Source organism: Salvia miltiorrhiza, chromosome 2, assembly GCF_028751815.1.
Source record: "Salvia miltiorrhiza cultivar Shanhuang (shh) chromosome 2, IMPLAD_Smil_shh, whole genome shotgun sequence".
NCBI lineage: Eukaryota > Viridiplantae > Streptophyta > Magnoliopsida > Lamiales > Lamiaceae > Salvia > Salvia miltiorrhiza.
In genome coordinates, this window is record NC_080388.1 from 64,163,735 (window position 1) to 64,170,519 (window position 6,785).

Consider the following 6,785-nt stretch of genomic DNA (forward strand, 5'->3'; position numbering starts at 1 on the left):
CCCCCACCCCACCCTATTATTTCAGTTTTTCCATTTCATCAAAATTATCACTTCCAATTCTATTTAGACAAAGGGAAAATTATACTCCCTCCGTCCCATAATAAGTGGCCACATTCTTTTCGGCACGGAGATTAAGAAATTGAGTGTTATATGTTTTAATAGAGTGTGGCCTACAATTGTTGACCAAATTAGTGAGTAATTGTTGACTTAATTAAAGTAATTTTGGCATTTTTAGAAAGTGGCCTACAATTGTTGACCAAATTAGTGAGTAATTGTTGACTTAATTAAAGTAAACTTTTGCCATTTTTAGAAAGCAGCCACTTATAGTGGGACAGACAAAAAAGGAAATGTGGCCACTTATTATGGGACGGAGGGAGTAGTACTTTTATATTTTAAATTATTGATGAGTAAATAAAAATACGAGCTATTTTTTAAAAATTAATAAATATATTAAGAACTATAAATAATTACAATAAAATACACAAATCAAATTGAAAAATTAACAAAAATAGCTCGTTATTCAAGTTTCGATGAGTTATTCATACATGTCCAAAGACTAAAAACATTATTATTTTTTAATACGTGTAATGTCATTTAAAAAAAAGTTAGAATTAAAATTTTACGCCAAAGGCCGATGGGAATCATGGGATACGTCATAAATTTATCCTCGTAAATCAAAAATATCTTTATTAGTTTTTAGATAGTTTATGTATTTATTTTTAATTATCAACATTTTACGGCATCTTTATTTTTTTTAGTTCGTATATTTTATTATAATTATCAATATAATGTACTTTGTTAAACTATAATTTTCTTACAGATATATTGGGCCTCATGTTTTTTTTTTTTTTTGAGGCAAAGACCTCATGAATCAATATTATTGACTAATGAGGATTATTGTAAGAGGTGGACTTCAAGTAAGACGTACGGTACGAGACAAATATGAAATCGTCACATTTCTTCAATATACTTGTTTTTTTTTTTAAGATTATTATCATTTTATAATTAGAAGTCAAAAAAATAAATAGCATTCTTGATTATGATAATTGTTGCATTTATATGTCTGCTTAAAGTCCTCACAAACAGACTTGCTATGAAGACTTCGAGCAGACACGTATAAATAACCGTATAAATAACGAGGGTCCCTTTTCACTTCCTAAATGTGGCACTTTCCCTCGAAATTACTCCATCTCGAAACTTTTATGCCCATGTATAAGTGGGCCGTTTCCAATTTTATTTCTAATTGATGTCCAAATTTGTGTTTCATTTAGTGTTTTGTTTTGTGTTAGGAAACTATACAATAATGGTTTTTTTATACTTTTAAAATAATGATTATATTTATTCAGATAAGATTGTTTTGGTTTGTACTTATAATTTCTTTGTCTGTCACTATATGTCCAAAGTAATTATAGATAATGAGCTTTGGCGCCATTTATCTAGTTGCCTATTACGCAAAGAAAAAATAGGCTATGCAAATTATTAAACTTTGGTCTTAGGCCCTTTTCGAATGGCTTACAAAAAATAAAAAATACGAATATAGAAAATGACAAAGAATATGTGATTTACTCATAATTTGGGCCCTTGTCGGTCTGACCTTGTTGCAGAAATCTAACTAATCTAAAACTTAATAGCCCAACAATAAGCTCAAGTGGTTATAGTCATCTTTTAAGTTCTCCATATAAGAAATTCTCAAAAAAAAAAAAAGGTTCTCCATATAAGAAGCCATGAGTTCCTTAAAAATGTTTTTTTATTTTATCTAATTATGTGCAATCTGTCATCTCCCATTTTCATGTCTATATCTATATAATATACAAAAATACAGTTTTAATGACAATTTTTACAGTCATATTTTTAAAAAATAGTTTACAAAAAAAATTAATAATGCCTATTTTTCTGCTAGCTCTTTTTTATTGCAGTTCAATTTTTATTGTCCACTATAAGAAAGCCTATTTTTCTGGTAGCAATCTTTAACGTTTTTCTAATACTTTTTTTTTTCTTTCTAAAATTTGTATAGTTTCACTAATCATGAAATATTCAATATGTATATTAACCTAAAGACCATGGAAAGAACTTTAATTTGATATGTTTATGTTTTTTTTTTTTGGATTTGGGAAAGTTGGGGAGAGGGAGCAGTGAGGTTTGAACCTGGGACCTCACTGTTCACACACAAGTAATCGCACCGCTTGGTGTCCCCTTGGGGACAATTTGATATGTTTACGTTATGTGGTTAAAAGGGAGATAAAATAAAAATGCCGATTGGTTATCACACACAATAAAATATGATTTATTGAGCAATATAATGTCTCAAACAAATGGTTTGCATATTCGAAGATTGAAAAGTAAAATGTAAATATTTTATTAACCTAGAACAATTATATGCAATATAATTAAAGAAGACCACTTAGTGAGGGAAATTAAAGTGTCTGCCATTGACAAAAGCATATGATCTATCGATCAATACTAACGAGTAATTTGAGTTTTACACCTCATCAGATTGAGTTAGTATATTTCCTTTATAACTTTCCGATGGAGGAAAAGGCATACTCTTTAACATCATATATAACTTTTGCTTTGGCAAATAATGCATGCTAACTTTCCGATGGGATTACTCGGGTCACCCACCCATCGAGTCACCCCACTGCAAAGTACTCAAGTCTTACTTGAATTTTCGGGTAAGACTCATTTGTAAATATGGGATAGCGCGTGCAACACATGCTGATTTTAAAAAAAAATCGATTATTTGGGATATTTTAATGGAGGAAATGTTGACGGATTTGGGTCCAATAAATCGGCTCCTCCCAATTTGTTGTCTAGCTCATTTTTTTTTTTGAATTATTGTCTAGCTCAATTTATAATTAATTATTAGTTTAGTTTGTTTAGTGTGCTTTTAAGTAGGTAGTATAACGACCAAAATAAAATAATCAGCGTGTATTATTAAAAATTTTAAGTTTTATGTAATTTGTAGGTTTTTAAAATTAATGCAATTTTAATTTGAAGTAAATTGTGTTATTTAAATTTGTGCAATTAAAGTTAAATGAAAAATACAAAAATCAAAACTAAAAAGATCAAGTAAGAGAATGACTGAATGAGTCATCTCACTGTGGCTTCCTTACTCATAGTGTCCCCCCTTCAATCAAGCAAGCTCCTTACTCAATTATTGTGGATGCTCTTAGATTATTTTTTTTCCCCCAAAAGCTTGATTGCAAGATGCGGCATGGAATGGGAATTAATATTCAATACACAATATAATTATAGGGGGCAGATTCAGGATTTATGGTTAGGGAAGTCTAAATTTGTTGAAATATGACGTTTAAAAGTATTTGGATAGAAGCCCCGAGCCAAAAATAATTTAGCATTCCGTATAGTTCGTTTTTGAGTTAATTGCATATAAATTACCGAACTTTCACAAATTCTCATTTTGCACATAAACTTTAAAATTTTTATTAAAATTACTCAACTATTAAATAGTTGTTCGCATTATATTCCATTAATTCAACAAGCATATTGAAAGCATATAAATACATACCACTATACATTTTTTAAAATATTTATTTGTAATCTTCTAAAAAGATAAACTATTGTTCATTATTAAACCAAAAAATAAAAACTCAAAATTTGAGAGGGCTTCAGCCCTTGGATCCGCCACTGTATACTTATATGTTGCCAATGCAATCCTAAAATGAGAGAAGATCTTTATATATATATATATATATATATATATATATATATATATATATATATATATATATGGTTGGGTTACGGTAGTATCCAAGCTTATAATAGATCCGTAGATCCAAATCTAGACCACACATTTATGACATGTGGCGCATCAAGATGGTAACACGTGGCAAGGCATTTCAAGACAAAATCTGGAGAGGGGTAAAATTGGAATGTAATTTTCGAAATTAAAAAAAAATTAGATTTTCTCAAAATAGGTATATTTTAGATGCATAAAGTTTCATACGAGAATGCATGAACTTTCATATAAAAATGCATAAAGTTTCATATAAAAATCTAATTTTTATGGGGTGGGGTGGGGTTCTCGGGTGGGGTGGGGTTCAGGGGTGTGGGGGGTGGGGTTGGGGTGGGGTGAAATCTTTTTTATATGAAACTTTATGCATTTTTATATGAAAGTTCATGCATTATCGTATGAAACTTTATGCATCTAAAGTATATTTATTTTGAGAAAATCTAATTTTTTTTTTAAATTTCGAAAATTACATTCCAATTTTACCCCTCTCCAGATTTTGCCTTGAAATGCCTTGCCACGTGTCACCATCTTGATGCGCCACATGTCATAAATGTGTGGTCTAGATTTGGATCTACGGATCTATTATAAGCTTGGATACTACCGGAACCCAACCATATATATATATATATATATATATATATATGGAATGACTAAAATAAGAGCATTTCTTAAGATATAAAATAAGAATCATTTTCAGCCCTTAGATCATCAAGATCTACGGTTGATTCGTAATCCTGTTGGATGGATTTATGGTCCTGAGTTCGAATCCCAAAGGTAGCGAAAAATTATTTTTCATAATTCATACCTTTATACAACGAATTCATACGTGTTCTACATAAAATTCATATATTAAAAATTGCTCTTATTTCTTATTTTAAGATGTGCTCTCACGGTAGCCCACCCCTATATATATATATATATATATATATATATATATATATATATGTAGTGCCCCAAAATATTTTTTTTAACTACGAAATTTTTTTCTCTTCTTTAATTATTTTCAATAATTAAATTTTAAGTCTTATAAGCCGCGCCTAGATATTGCATGAGCATGAGCATTTAATCATTTCAAGCATTTATTATTATTATTCTTTTGTTATAAGTTACTACATATTTAAGCCCAAACAATTATATTTTTATTTCAGCCCAATTCTTTTTTTTTGGAGCCCAATGCTTGAGCCCAAAGTAATTTTTCTCTAGAATTTTCAGCACCAATTGATTGAAAAACCCTAGTCCACCTTTCCTTCTAAAGCTAAATGAAGCTATGGAAAGATTTATTTGATTGATCTCTCTCCTAAAATAAACCCCTCACCTCTAGTATAAATAGGTGCTCTTCCACATCTTTTCTCTTCACACTGAATTCAAATCACCAACTTCTTCTCTCGGTGAGGTAACCCTCCCGCAACTCTCTATATTTATTTTCCTGTACCTCTTCTTTTCTATGGCAAAAGAAATGACATTACGGTTGCTTCTGTTCCCACTCCATATTTTATTTCGTATATATATATTAGTGTTAGAGTTGTACTTTTTATAAATATATATTTATGCATATAGGGTAGTGCAGCTTTTGACATTCATTTCACTTTATCGAAATATATGTATTAATATGTGGTGTAGTACAAACATATACTCCTATAAAAATCCATATCATCAATTTTGTGTTTTCTTTTGGGTTTATCGAAACTTGCACTATTTGTTACTATGTGTTCTAATTAGATGCATGTTTTATGTTTAAAATATATTATTCATAATGGCTTGTAGTTACTTAAATGATTTTTATTTATTTTTAAGTCTAATATATATGTGTGTAAATATATATATTTCTATTATCCAAAATTCTCTATTGTTCAATATATGTATATATATATTTACGTTATTGTACTCACATTTAGTTAAGAAGTGGCCAATATCTTTTCCTTTTTCAAATTCTATTAATATATTTAAATGACTAAGAATTTGGATATGTTTGTTACTCATGTATATTAGTTATGCATATATATGTTTAATGTTTACCCATTGCATGATGATGCGTACATAGCTTATACATATATATATATATATATATATATATATATAGGCAAAGGTTCAATGAAGAAGGCCTAAATGTAAGAGAGAAGAGAGAAGTAATCTTGGCCCTCCATCTACTTAATCCGTTGGTCCATATTCGCCAATAATTCCTTTCTAAATTTGATGTCGTTTGTTAATTATAAGGTTATGTATGTAATTTTCTTTTTTCTCATTAACAATCATTCCTACATTTAAAGTGATTTTCGTTTATCAATTTATGGAATTTGTTTCTCTCCCTCTCTCTCAAACTAATTCGCACCATCTCTCTCTCATCAAATCCGCTAATGTCTCTGATATCTTTCAAGATTTCTCATTAATTGGCATTTTATTGATTATACCCCAAATTTGACAAATATTAGCACTGATTTTGACGAACTTTATATTATGAACTTATGAACATACTCAATACATTTTCGATGAAAACGACGAACATGACAAGTTTCGTGTTGAACATATGTTATCATTGATGAATGTTTATTGAACATATCTTATTGAACATGACCAGCTGCATGTTGAACATGAACAGTTGAGTGTTGAACATATCTTATCGTTGATGAATATTTATTGAACATGACCAGTCACATGTTGAACATGACCAGTTGATTGTTGAACACATCTTATCGTTGAAGCTTCCTTCACTAGGAGGGGTTTGAAGCAGGAGAGCAGCAGCGGAGGTTGAAGGGAAACTGCGGTCTGGATCGAAGGATGAGGGGCGGCGGCGATTCTCTCCGTTCGCCGAGAGAATAGAGAGGGAGATGGGGTCGTTCCGATGAGAGAGCGAGGGAGATGGAGGCGGTGGAGAGAGGCTGTGCGGCGGCGACAGTGAGGCGGGAAGGCGGCAGAGGCTGCTGCCCATTCCACCGGAAGCTCATGGATGACATCGTGTAGAGGGAGAAGGAGAAGATCGCGAGGGAGGAGGTGTGGAGGAGCCGGGAGGAGGACCAAATCCGGCACGAGCTCGAGG